We start from the raw sequence: 14,000 nt of genomic DNA on the forward strand, positions 1-14,000 counted from the left end.
TCAGAATTCCAATGATGTTTAAAAATGCTTCGGAACTCATCCATTGTTCTCGGAATTCCGCTGAAGTTTAAAAATGCTTCGGAACACTTTCATTGTTATCATAGTTCCAATGATGTTTAAAAATGCTTCGGAACTCTTCCATTGTTCTAGGAATTCGGTTGAAGTTTAAAAATGCTTTGGAACTCTTCCATTGTTCCCGGTACAACGATAAAGTTTAAAAAGGCTTTCGGAACTCTTCCATTGTTCCCGGTACAACGATGAAGTTTAAAAAGGCTTTCGGAACTCTTCCTTTGTTCTCGGAATTCCGCTGATGTATAAAAATGCTTCGGAAATCTTCCATTGTTCTCAGAATTCCGTTGATGTTTACAAATGCTTCAGAACTCTTCCATGGTTCTCGGAATTCCCTTGACGTTTAAAAATGCTTCGGAACTCTTCAATTGTTCTCGGAATTCTGCTGACATTTAAAAATGCTACGGAACTCTTCCATTGTTCTCGGAATTCTGCTGAAGTTTAAAAATGCTTCGGATCTCTTCCATTGTTCCCAGAATTCCGCTGAAGTTTAAAAATGCTTGGAAACTCTTCTATAGTTCTCGGAATTCTGCTGACGTTTAAAAATGCTTTGGAACTCTTTTATTGTTCTCAGAATTCTGCTGAAGTTTAAAAAAGCTTCAGAACTCTTCCATTGTTCTCGGAATTCCGCTGTAGTTTAAAATTTCATCGGAACACTTCCATTGCTCCCGGAATTCTGCTGAAGTTTAAAAATGCTTCGGAAGTCTTCCATTGTCCTTGGAATTCCGCTGAAGTTTAAAAATGCCTCGGAACTCTTCCATTGTTCTCGGAATTCCGCTGAAGTTTAAAAATGCTTCGGAACTCTTCCATTGTTCTCGGAATTCCGTTGAAGTTTAAAAATGCTTCGGTACTCTTCCATTGTTCTCGGAATTCTGCTGAAGTTTAAAAATGCTTCGGAACGCTTCCGTTGTTCCAGGAATTCCACTGAATTTTAAAAATGCTTTGGAACTCTTCCATTGTTCTCGGAATTCCGCTGAAGTTTAAAAATGCTTTGGAACTCTTCTATTGTTCCCGGTATTACGCTGAAGTTTAAAAAGGCTTCGGAACTCTTCCTTTATTCTCGGAATTCTGCTGACGTATAAAAATGTTTCGGAACTCTTCCTTTGTTCTCAGAATTCCGGTGACGTTTAAAAATGCTTCGGAACTCTTCCATTGTTCTCGGAATTCCGTTGACGTTTAAAAATGCTTCGGAACACTTTCATTGTTATCATAGTTCCAATGATGTTTAAAAATGCTTCGGAACTCTTCCATTGTTCTCGGAATTCGGCTGAAGTTTAAAAATGGTTTGGAACTCTTGCATTGTTCCCGGAATTACGCTGAATTTTAAAAAGGATTCGGAACTCTTCCTTTTTCTCGGAATTCCGCTGACGTATAAAAATGCTTCGGAACTCTTCCATTGTTCTCAGAATTCCGTTGACGTTTAAAAATTCTTCGGAACTCTACCATTGTTCTTGGAATTCAGCTGACGCTTAAGAATGCTTCGGAAATCTTCCATTGTTCTCGGAATTCTGCTGAAGTTTAAAAATGCTTCGGAACTCTTCCATTGTTCCCGGAATTACGCTGAAGTATAAAAAGGCTTCGAAACTCTTCCTTTTTTCTCGGAATTCCGCTGACGTATAAAAATGTTTCGGAACTCTTCCATTGTTCTCAGAATTCTGTTGACGTTTAAAAATGCTTCGGAACACTTTCATTGTGATCAGAATTCCAATGATGTTTAAAAATGCTTTGGAACTCTTCCATTGTTCCCGGAACTACGCTGAAATTTAAAAAGGCTTCGTAACTCTTCCTTGATTATCGGAATTCCGCTGAAGTTTAAAAATGCTTTGGAACTCTTCGATTGTTCTCAGAATTCTGTTGACATTTAAAAATGCTTCGGAACACTTTCATTGTTATCAGAATTTCAATGACGTTTAAAAATGCTTCGGAACTCTTCCATTGTTCTTGGAATTTGGCTGAAGTTTAAAAATGCTTTGGAAATCTTCCATTGTTCTCGGAATTCCGCTGAAGTTTAAAAATGCTTTGTAACTCTTCCATTGTTCCCGGTACAATGTTGAAGTTTAAAAAGGCTTTCGGAACTCTTCCTTTGTTCTTGGAATTCTGCTGACGTATAAAAATGCTTCGGAACTCTTCCATTGTTATCAGAATTTCAATGACGTTTAAAAATGCTTTGGAAATCTTCCATTGTTATCGTAATTCCGCTGACGTTTAAAAATGCTTCGGAACTCTTCCATTGTTCTCGGAATTCTGCAGAAGTTTAAAAATGCTTCGGAACTCTTCCATTGTTCTCAGAATTCCGCTGAAGTTTAAAAATGCTTCGGAACTCTTCCATTGTTCTCGGAATTCCGCTGACATTTAAAAATGCATCGGAACTCTTCCTGTGTTATTGGAATTCTTCTGATGTTTGAAAATGCTACGGAAGTCTTCCATTGTCCTCGGAATTCCGCTGAAGTTTAAAAATGCTTCGGAACTCTTCCTTTGTTCTCGGAATTCCTTTGACATTTAAAATTGCTTCGGAACTCTTCTATTGTTCTCGGAATTCCGCTGACGTTTAAAAATGCTTCGGTACTCTTCTATTGTTCTCGGAATTCCGCTCCGCTAACATTTAAAAATTCTTTGGAACTCTTCTATAGTTCTCGGAATTCTGCTGTATTTTAAAATTTCTTCGGAACACTTCCATTGTTCCCGGAATTCCGCTGAATTTTAAAAATGCTTCGGGATGATTCCATTGTTCTCGGAATTCTGCTGAAGTTTAAAAATGCTTCGGAACTCTTCCACTGTTCCCGGAATTACGCTGAAGTTTAAAAATGCTTCGGAACTCTTCCATTGTTCTCAGAATTCCGTTGACGTTTAAAAATGCTTCTGAACTCTTCCATTGTTTTCAGAATTCCGTTGACGTTTAAAAATGCTTCGGAACACTACCATTGTTCTCAAAATTCTGTTGACGTTTAAAAATGCTTCGGAACTCTTCAATTGATCTCGGCATTCCGATGAACTTTACAAATGCCTCGGAAATCTTCCATTGTTCTCGGAATTCCGCTGTATTTTAAAATTTCTTCAGAACGCTTCCATTGTTCTCGGAATTCCGCTGAAGTTTAAAAATGCTTTGGAACTCTTCCATTGTTTCCGGAATTACGCTGAAGTTTAAAAAGGCTTCGGAACTCTTCCTCTATTTTAGGAATTCTGCTGACGTATAAAAATGCTTCGGAACTCTTCCATTGTTCTCAGAATTCCGTTGATGTTTAAAAATGCTTCGGAACTCTTCCATTGTTTCCGGAATTACTCTGAAGTTTAAAAAGGCTTCGGAACTCTTCCTTTTTTCTCAGAATTCTGTTGACGTTTAAAAATGCTTCGGAACACTTTCATTGTGATCAGAATTCCAATGATGTTTAAAAATGCTTTGGAACTCTTCCATTGTTCTCGGAATACGGCTGAAGTTTAAAAATGCTTCGGAACTCTTCCATTGTTCTCGGAATTCCTCTGAACTTTAAAAATGCTTTGGAACTCTTGCATTGTTCCCGTAATTCCGCTGAACTTTAAAAATGCCTCGGAAATCTTCCATTGTTCTCGGAATTCCGCTGAACTTTAAAAATGCTTCGGAACACTTGCATTGTTCCCGTAATTCCGCTGAAGTTTAAAAATGCTTCGGAACTCTTCCTTTGTTATCTGAATTCCGCTGACTTTTAAAAATGCTTCGGAACTCTTACATTGTCCTCAGAATTCCGATGAAGTTTAACAATGCTTCGGAACTCTTCCTTTTTTCTCGGAATTCCGCTGACGTATTAAAATGTTTCGGAACTCTTCCATTGTTCTCAGAGTTCCGTTGACATTTAAAAATGCTTCGGAACTCTTCCATTGTTCTCGGAATTCCGTTGACGTTAAAAAATGCTTCGGAACTCTTACATTTTTCTCGGAATTCAGCTGACGTTTAAAAATGCTTCGGAACTCTTCCATTGTTCTCGGAATTCTGCTGAAGTTTAAAAATGCTTCGGAACTCTTCCATTGTTCCCGGAATTACGCTGAAGTTTAAAAATGCTTCGAAACACTTCCTTTTCTCTCGGAATTCCGCTGAACTTTAAAAATGTTTCGGAACTCTTCCTTTGTTCTCAGAATTTCTCTCGGAATTCCGCTGAACTTTAAAAATGTTTCGGAACTCTTCCTTTTTTCTCAGAATTCCGCTGACGTATAAAAATGTTTCGGACCTCTTCCATTGTTCTCAGAATTCCGTTGACGTTAAAAAATGCTTCTGAACTCTTCCATTGTTCCCGGAATTCAGCTGACGTTTAAAAATGCTTCGGAACTCTTCCATTGTTCTCGTAATTCTGCTGAAGTTTAAAAATGCTTCGGATCTCTTCCATTGTTCCCGGAATTCCGCTGAATTTTAAAAATGCTTTGGAACTCTTCCATTGTTCTCGGAATTCCGCTGAAGTTTAAAAAGGCTTTGGAACTCTTGCATTGTTCCCGGAATTACGCTGAAGTTTAAAAAGGCTTCGGAACTCTTCCTTTTTTCTCGGAATTCCGCTGACATAAAAAAAATGCTTCGGAACTCTTCCATTGTTCTCAGAATTCTGTTGACATTTAAAAATGCTTCGGAACACTTTTATTGTTATCAGAATTTCAATGACGTTGTAAAATGCTTCGGAGCTCTTCCATTGCTCTTGGAATCTGGCTGAAGTTTAAAAATTCTTCGGAACTCTTCCATTGTTCTTGGAATTCTGCTGAAGTTTAAAAATGCTTCGGATCTCTTCCATTGTTCCCGGAATTCCGCTGAATTTTAAAAATGCTTCGGAACTCTTCCCTTGTTCTCAGAATTCCGCTGAAGTTTAAAAATGCTTCGGAACTCTTGCATTGTTCCCGGAACTACGCTGAAGTTTAAAAAGGCTTCGTAACTCTTCCTTGATTAGCGGAATTCCGCTGAAGTTTAAAAATGCTTTGGAACTCTTCCATTGTTCTCAGAATTCTGTTGACATTTAAAAATGCTTCGGAACACTTTCATTGTTATCAGAATTTCAATGACGTTTAAAAATGCTTTGGAAATCTTCCATTGTTCTCGGAATTCCGCTGAAGTGTAAAAATGCTTTGTAACTCTTCCTTTGTTACCGGTACAACGATGAAGTTTAAAAAGGCTTTCGGAACTCTTCCTTTTTTCTTGGAATTTCGCTGACGTATAAAAATGCTTCGGAACTCTTCCATTGTTCTCAGAATTCCGTTGATGTTTAAAATTGCTTCGGAACACTTTCATTGTTATCGGAATTCCGCTGACGTTTAAAAATGCTTCGGAACTCTTCCATTGTTCTCGGAATTCTGCAGAAGTTTAAAAATGCTTCGGAACTCTTCCATTGTTCTCGGAATTCCGCTGAAGTTTAAAAATGCTTCGGAACTCTTCCATTGTTCTCGGAATTCCGCTGACATTTAAAAATGCATCGGAACTCTTCCTGTGTTATTATAATTCTTCTGATGTTTGAAAATGCTTCGGAAGTCTTCCATTGTCCTCGGAATTCCGCTGAAGTTTAAAAATGCTTCGGAACTATTCCTTTGTTCTCGGAATTCTTTTGACATTTAAAATTGCTTCGGAACTCTTCTATTGTTCTCAGAATTCGGCCGACATTTAAAAATGCTTCGGTACTCTTCTATTGTTCTTGGAATTCCGCTCCGCTGACACTTAAAAATTCTTCGGAACTCTTCTATAGTTCTCGGAATTCTGCTGTATTTTAAAATTTCTTCGGAACACTTCCATTGTTCCCGGAATTCCGCTGAATTTTAAAAATGCTTCGGAATGATTCCATTGTTCTCGGAATTCCGCTGAAGTTTAAAAATGCTTCGGAACTCTTCCACTGTTCCCGGAATTACGCTGAAGTTTAAAAATGCTTCGGAACTCTTCCATTGTTTTCAGAATTCCGTTGACGTTTAAAAATGCTTCGGAACACTACCATTGTTCTCAAAATTCTGTTGACGTTTTAAAATGCTTCGGAACACTTTCATTGTTATCAGAATTCCAATGATGTTTAAAAATGCTTCGGAACTCTTCCATTGTTCCCGTAATTCCGCTGAACTTTAAAAATGCTTCGGAAATCTTCCATTGTTCTCGGAAATCCGCTGAACTTTAAAAATGCTTCGGAACACTGGCATTGTTCCCGTAATTCCGCTGAAGTTTAAAAATTCTTCAGAACTCTTCCTTTGTTATCGGAATTCCGCTGACTTTTAAAAATGCTTCGGAACTCTTACATTGTCCTCAGAATTCCGCTGAAGTTTAAAAATGCTTCGGAACTCTTCCTCTGTTCTCCGAATTACATTGACGTTTAAAAATGCTTCGGAACTCTTCCATTGTTCTCAGAATTCCGTTGATGTTTAAAAATGCTTAGGAACTCTTCCATTGTTTTCAGAATTCCGTTGACGTTTAAAAATGCTTCGGAACACTACCATTGTTCTCGGAATTCGGCTGAAGTTTAAAAATGCTTTGGAACTCTTCAATTGTTCTCGGCATTCCGATGAACTTTACAAATGCCTCGGAAATCTTCCATTGTTCTCGGAATTCCGTTGAAGTTTAAAAATGCTTTGTAACTCTTTCATTGTTCCCGGAATTCCGCTGAAGTTTAAAAAGGCTTCAGAACTCTTCCATTGTTCTCGGAATTCCGCTGACGTATAAAAATGCTTCCGAACTTTTCCATTGTTCTCAGAATTCCGTTGACATTTAAAAATGCTTCGGAACACTTTCATTGTTATCGGAATTCCGCTGACATTTAAAAATGCTTCGGAACTCTTCCATTGTTCTCGTAAATCTGCTGAAGTTTAAAAATGCTTCGGATCTCTTCCATTGTTCCCAGAATTCTGCTGAATTTTAAAAATGCTTCGAAACTCTTCCATTGTTCTCGGAATTCCGCTGACGTTTAAAAATGCTTTGGATCTCTTCCATTGTTCCCGGAATTACGCTGAAGTTTAAAAAGGGTTCGGAACTCTTCCTTTTTTCTCGGAATTCCGCTGACGTATAAAAATGCTTCGGAACTCTTCCATTGTTCTCAGAATTCCGTTGACATTTACAAATGCTTCAGAACTCTTCCATGGTTCTCGGAATTCCCTTGACGTTTAAAAGTTCTTCGGTAACTCTACCATTGTTCTTGTAATTCAGCTGACGCTTAAAAATGCTTCGGAACTCTTCCATTGTTCTTGGAATTCTGCTGAAGTTTAAAAATGCTTCGGAACTCTTCCATTGTTCCCGGAATTACGCTGAAGTTTAAAAAGGCTTAGGAACTCTTCCTTTTTTCTCAGAATTCCGCTGACGTATAAAAATGCCCTCGGAACTCTTGCATTGTTCTCAGAATTCTGTTGACGTTTAAAAATGCTTCGGAACACTTTCATTGTTATCAGAATTCCAATGATGTTTAAAAATGCTTCGGAACTCATCCATTGTTCTCGGAATTCCGCTGAAGTTTAAAAATGCTTCGGAACACTTTCATTGTTATCATAGTTCCAATGATGTTTAAAAATGCTTCGGAACTCTTCCATTGTTCTAGGAATTCGGTTGAAGTTTAAAAATGCTTTGGAACTCTTCCATTGTTCTCGGAATTCCGCTGAAGTTTAAAAATGCTTTGTAACTCTTCCATTGTTCCCGGTACAACGATAAAGTTTAAAAAGGCTTTCGGAACTCTTCCATTGTTCCCGGTACAACGATGAAGTTTAAAAAGGCTTTCGGAACTCTTCCTTTGTTCTCGGAATTCCGCTGATGTATAAAAATGCTTCGGAAATCTTCCATTGTTCTCAGAATTCCGTTGACGTTTACAAATGCTTCAGAACTCTTCCATGGTTCTCGGAATTCCCTTGACGTTTAAAAATGCTTCGGAACTCTTCAATTGTTCTCGGAATTCTGCTGACATTTAAAAATGCTACGGAACTCTTCCATTGTTCTCGGAATTCTGCTGAAGTTTAAAAATGCTTCGGATCTCTTCCATTGTTCCCAGAATTCCGCTGAAGTTTAAAAATGCTTGGAAACTCTTCTATAGTTCTCGGAATTCTGCTGACGTTTAAAAATGCTTTGGAACTCTTTTATTGTTCTCAGAATTCTGCTGAAGTTTAAAAAAGCTTCAGAACTCTTCCATTGTTCTCGGAATTCCGCTGTAGTTTAAAATTTCATCGGAACACTTCCATTGCTCCCGGAATTCTGCTGAAGTTTAAAAATGCTTCGGAAGTCTTCCATTGTCCTTGGAATTCCGCTGAAGTTTAAAAATGCCTCGGAACTCTTCCATTGTTCTCGGAATTCCGCTGAAGTTTAAAAATGCTTCGGAACTCTTCCATTGTTCTTGGAATTCCGTTGAAGTTTAAAAATGCTTCGGTACTCTTCCATTGTTCTCGGAATTCTGCTGAAGTTTAAAAATGCTTCGGAACGCTTCCGTTGTTCCAGGAATTCCACTGAATTTTAAAAATGCTTTGGAACTCATCCATTGTTCTCGGAATTCCGCTGAAGTTTAAAAATGCTTTGGAACTCTTCTATTGTTCCCGGTATTACGCTGAAGTTTAAAAAGGCTTCGGAACTCTTCCTTTATTCTCGGAATTCTGCTGACGTATAAAAATGTTTCGGAACTCTTCCTTTGTTCTCAGAATTCCGTTGACGTTTAAAAATGCTTCGGAACTCTTCCATTGTTCTCGGAATTCCGTTGACGTTTAAAAATGCTTCGGAACACTTTCATTGTTATCATAGTTCCAATGATGTTTAAAAATGCTTCGGAACTCTTCCATTGTTCTCGGAATTCGGCTGAAGTTTAAAAATGGTTTGGAACTCTTGCATTGTTCCCGGAATTACGCTGAATTTTAAAAAGGATTCGGAACTCTTCCTTTTTCTCGGAATTCCGCTGACGTATAAAAATGCTTCGGAACTCTTCCATTGTTCTCAGAATTCCGTTGACGTTTAAAAATTCTTCGGAACTCTACCATTGTTCTTGGAATTCAGCTGACGCTTAAGAATGCTTCAGAAATCTTCCATTGTTCTCGGAATTCTGCTGAAGTTTAAAAATGCTTCGGAACTCTTCCATTGTTCCCGGAATTACGCTGAAGTATAAAAAGGCTTCGAAACTCTTCCTTTTTTCTCGGAATTCCGCTGACGTATAAAAATGTTTCGGAACTCTTTTATTGTTCTCAGAATTCTGTTGACGTTTAAAAATGCTTCGGAACACTTTCATTGTGATCAGAATTCCAATGATGTTTAAAAATGCTTTGGAACTCTTCCATTGTTCCCGGAACTACGCTGAAGTTTAAAAAGGCTTCGTAACTCTTCCTTGATTATCGGAATTCCGCTGAAGTTTAAAAATGCTTTGGAACTCTTCGATTGTTCTCAGAATTCTGTTGACATTTAAAAATGCTTCGGAACACTTTCATTGTTATCAGAATTTCAATGACGTTTAAAAATGCTTCGGAACTCTTCCATTGTTCTTGGAATTTGGCTGAAGTTTAAAAATGCTTTGGAAATCTTCCATTGTTCTCGGAATTCCGCTGAAGTTTAAAAATGCTTTGTAACTCTTCCATTGTTCCCGGTACAATGATGAAGTTTAAAAAGGCTTTCGGAACTCTTCCTTTGTTCTTGGAATTCTGCTGACGTATAAAAATGCTTCGGAACTCTTCCATTGTTCTCAGAATTCCGTTGATGTTTAAAAATGCTTCGGAACACTTTCATTGTTATCGTAATTCCGCTGACGTTTAAAAATGCTTCGGAACTCTTCCATTGTTCTCGGAATTCTGCAGAAGTTTAAAAATGCTTCGGAACTCTTCCATTGTTCTCAGAATTCCGCTGAAGTTTAAAAATGCTTCGGAACTCTTCCATTGTTCTCGGAATTCCGCTGACATTTAAAAATGCATCGGAACTCTTCCTGTGTTATTGGAATTCTTCTGATGTTTGAAAATGCTACGGAAGTCTTCCATTGTCCTCGGAATTCCGCTGAAGTTTAAAAATGCTTCGGAACTTCTCCTTTGTTCTCGGAATTCCTTTGACATTTAAAATTGCTTCGGAACTCTTCTATTGTTCTCGGAATTCCGCTGACGTTTAAAAATGCTTCGGTACTCTTCTATTGTTCTCGGAATTCCGCTCCGCTAACATTTAAAAATTCTTTGGAACTCTTCTATAGTTCTCGGAATTCTGCTGTATTTTAAAATTTCTTCGGAACACTTCCATTGTTCTCCGGAATTCCGCTGAATTTTAAAAATGCTTCGGGATGATTCCATTGTTCTCGGAATTCTGCTGAAGTTTAAAAATGCTTCGGAACTCTTCCACTGTTCCCGGAATTACGCTGAAGTTTAAAAAGGCTTCGGAACTCTTCCTCTATTCTCGGAATTCCGCTGACGTATAAAAATGCTTCGGAACTCTTCCATTGTTCTCAGAATTCCGTTGACGTTTAAAAATGCTTCTGAACTCTTCCATTGTTTTCAGAATTCCGTTGACGTTTAAAAATGCTTCGGAACACTACCATTGTTCTCAAAATTCTGTTGACGTTTAAAAATGCTTCGGAACTCTTCAATTGATCTCGGCATTCCGATGAACTTTACAAATGCCTCGGAAATCTTCCATTGTTCTCGGAATTCCGCTGTATTTTAAAATTTCTTCAGAACGCTTCCATTGTTCTCGGAATTCCGCTGAAGTTTAAAAATGCTTTGGAACTCTTCCATTGTTTCCGGAATTACGCTGAAGTTTAAAAAGGCTTCGGAACTCTTCCTCTATTTTAGGAATTCTGCTGACGTATAAAAATGCTTCGGAACTCTTCCATTGTTCTCAGAATTCCGTTGATGTTTAAAAATGCTTCGGAACTCTTCCATTGTTTCCGGAATTACTCTGAAGTTTAAAAAGGCTTCGAAACTCTTCCTTTTTTCTCGGAATTCCGCTGACGTATAAAAATGCTTCGGAACTCTTCCTTTTTTCTCAGAATTCTGTTGACGTTTAAAAATGCTTCGGAACACTTTCATTGTGATCAGAATTCCAATGATGTTTAAAAATGCTTTGGAACTCTTCCATTGTTCTCGGAATACGGCTGAAGTTTAAAAATGCTTCGGAACTCTTCCATTGTTCTCGGAATTCCTCTGAACTTTAAAAATGCTTTGGAACTCTTCCATTGTTCCCGTAATTCCGCTGAACTTTAAAAATGCCTCGGAAATCTTCCATTGTTCTCGGAATTCCGCTGAACTTTAAAAATGCTTCGGAACACTTGCATTGTTCCCGTAATTCCGCTGAAGTTTAAAAATGCTTCGGAACTCTTCCTTTGTTATCTGAATTCCGCTGACTTTTAAAAATGCTTCGGAACTCTTACATTGTCCTCAGAATTCCGATGAAGTTTAACAATGCTTCGGAACTCTTCCTTTTTTCTCGGAATTCCGCTGACGTATTAAAATGTTTCGGAACTCTTCCATTGTTCTCAGAGTTCCGTTGACATTTAAAAATGCTTCGGAACTCTTCCATTGTTCTCGGAATTCCGTTGACGTTAAAAAATGCTTCGGAACTCTTACATTTTTCTCGGAATTCAGCTGACGTTTAAAAATGCTTCGGAACTCTTCCATTGTTCTCGGAATTCTGCTGAAGTTTAAAAATGCTTCGGATCTCTTCCATTGTTCCCGGAATTCCGCTGAATTTTAAAAATGGTTCGGTACTCTTCCATTGTTCTCAGAATTCCGCTGAAGTTTAAAAAGGCTTTGGAACTCTTCCATTGTTCCCAGAATTACGCTGAAGTTTAAAAAGGCTTTGGAACTCTTCCTTTTTTCTCGGAATTCCTCTGACATAAAAAAAATGCTTCGGAACTCTTCCATTGTTCTCAGAATTCTGTTGACATTTAAAAATGCTTCGGAACACTTTCATTGTTATCAGAATTTCAATGACGTTTCAAAATGCTTTGGAACTCTTCCATTGTTCTTGGAATTTGGCTGAAGTTTAAAAATGCTTTGGAACTCTTCCATTGTTCTCGGAATTCCGCTGAACTTTAAAAATGCTTTGGAACTCTTCCATTGTTCCCAGAACTACGCTGAAGTTTAAAAAGGCTTCGGAACTCTTCCTTTGTTCTCGGAATTCCGCTGATGTATAAAAATGCCTCGGAACTATTCCATTGTACTCAGAATTCCGTTGACGTTTAAAAATGCTTCGGAACACTTTCATTGTTATCGGAATTCCGCTGACTTTTAAAAAGGCTTCGGAACTCTTCCTTTTTTCTCGGAATTCCGCTGACATAAAAAAAATGCTTCGGAGCTCTTCCGTTGTTCTCAGAATTCCGTTGACGTTTACAAATGCTTCAGAACTCTTCCATGGTTCTCGGAATTCTGCTGAAGTTTAAAAATGCTTCGGATCTCTTCCATTGTTCTCAGAATTCAGCTGACGTTTAAAAATGCTTCGGAACTCTTCCATTGTTCTCGGAATTCTGCTGAAGTTTAAAAATGCTTCGGATCTCTTCCATTGTTCCCGGAATTCCGCTGAATTTTAAAAATGCTTCGGAACTCTTCCATTGTTCTCGGAATTCCGCTGAAGTTTAAAAAGGCTTTGGAACTCTTCCATTGTTCCCGGAATTATGCTGAAGTTTAAAACGGCTTCGGAACTCTTCCTTTTTTCTCGGAATTCCGCTGACGTATAAAAATGCTTCAGAACTCTTCCATTGTTCTCAGAATTCTGTTGACGTTTAAAAATGCTTCGGAACACTTTCATTGTTATCAGAATTCCAATGATGTTTAAAAATGCTTCTGAACTAGAGATGAGCGTTGTTCTACTCGAACTGTTCGCCAATCTCAAATTCGAGCTGTTTTGGGCGGTGTTCGAGCCGTTCTGCGAACACGAACAATTTGAGAAAAATTCGGCTGTTCGAGGTTATGTTCGATAACTGTTCGTGCACCAAAATCATAACAGGATTTTTTCTCAGTAATGATGAAAATTAATGTTAATACGCAGTTTGAGTGTACAGCGGGGTGGGGGGAGGGGCAGGGGATGGATCTCTGCAGGAATAATGAAGATCTCCATTTTTTTTTCTCTTTCCCGCATTTACAGTGGGGAGGTGCAATCTGTCAGCTTATCAGCAGCGCACACATGGAGCGAAGTGCTTTTTTTCACACAAGCAAGGGCATGTGTCATTGGCAGTGTATGTCACATGTCCTTGCCCTATAAGACAAAGCCATTTTCCCCGTCGCCACCATTTTCTCACTGCTGCAGCTGCGTGTTAGATGGCACCGCTGTTGCTGTGTGCACTATACCTTGTTAATTTCAAGCCAATTTTCGCACAAATCTACAGATAGCTTGGGAGTAGGGAATAGTTGTGATTGCAGTCCTTTTAAGGACTAGGTTACAGCATTTCCTACGACTTTTATCAGGCAGGTCTGTGCTCTTAAATAGATAGTTTGTGGGAGTAAAGACTAATTGTAATTGGAGCCCTTTTCAGGACTAGGTTACATCAGTTCCTATCAGTTTTTGCCAGGCAGGTCTGTACCAGTGCTGTGCAAGTTTTTTTCACAGCATTTGGCTGAATCTAGCAAAGCTAATCCTTTTTGGCCTATTGCAGAGTGTGTTAGTCAGTGGAGTAGCCTATCTGTGTTGCAAGATATACCACCTGTGTATAGAATACCAATTTTTTTACTGCACCTAGTGAAGTAAAATCTTTTGGGCATAGCATCATTCTATTAGTCCATCTATATTGACCTCCATCAGGTTGCAAACTGAATATATTTTTTTCTGCATCTACCTCTGAAAAAATATTGGGCTTGTAGCTGTGTGTGGGACTTGTTCTATTAATCCATCTATACAGACCTCCATCAGGTTGCAAACTGAATATAATTTTTTTCTGCATCTACCTCTGAAAAAATATTTGGGCTTCTAGCTGTGTGTGGGACTTGTTCTATTACTCCATCTATACTGACCTCCATCAGGTTGCAAATTGAATATAATTTTTTTCTGCATCTAGCTCTGAAAAAATATTGGGCTTCTAGCTGTGTGT

This window comes from Phyllobates terribilis, unplaced genomic scaffold (assembly GCF_046119375.1).
Source record: "Phyllobates terribilis strain yellow unplaced genomic scaffold, ASM4611937v1 Scaffold_7__3_contigs__length_470593459, whole genome shotgun sequence".
NCBI classification, from domain to species: domain Eukaryota; kingdom Metazoa; phylum Chordata; class Amphibia; order Anura; family Dendrobatidae; genus Phyllobates; species Phyllobates terribilis.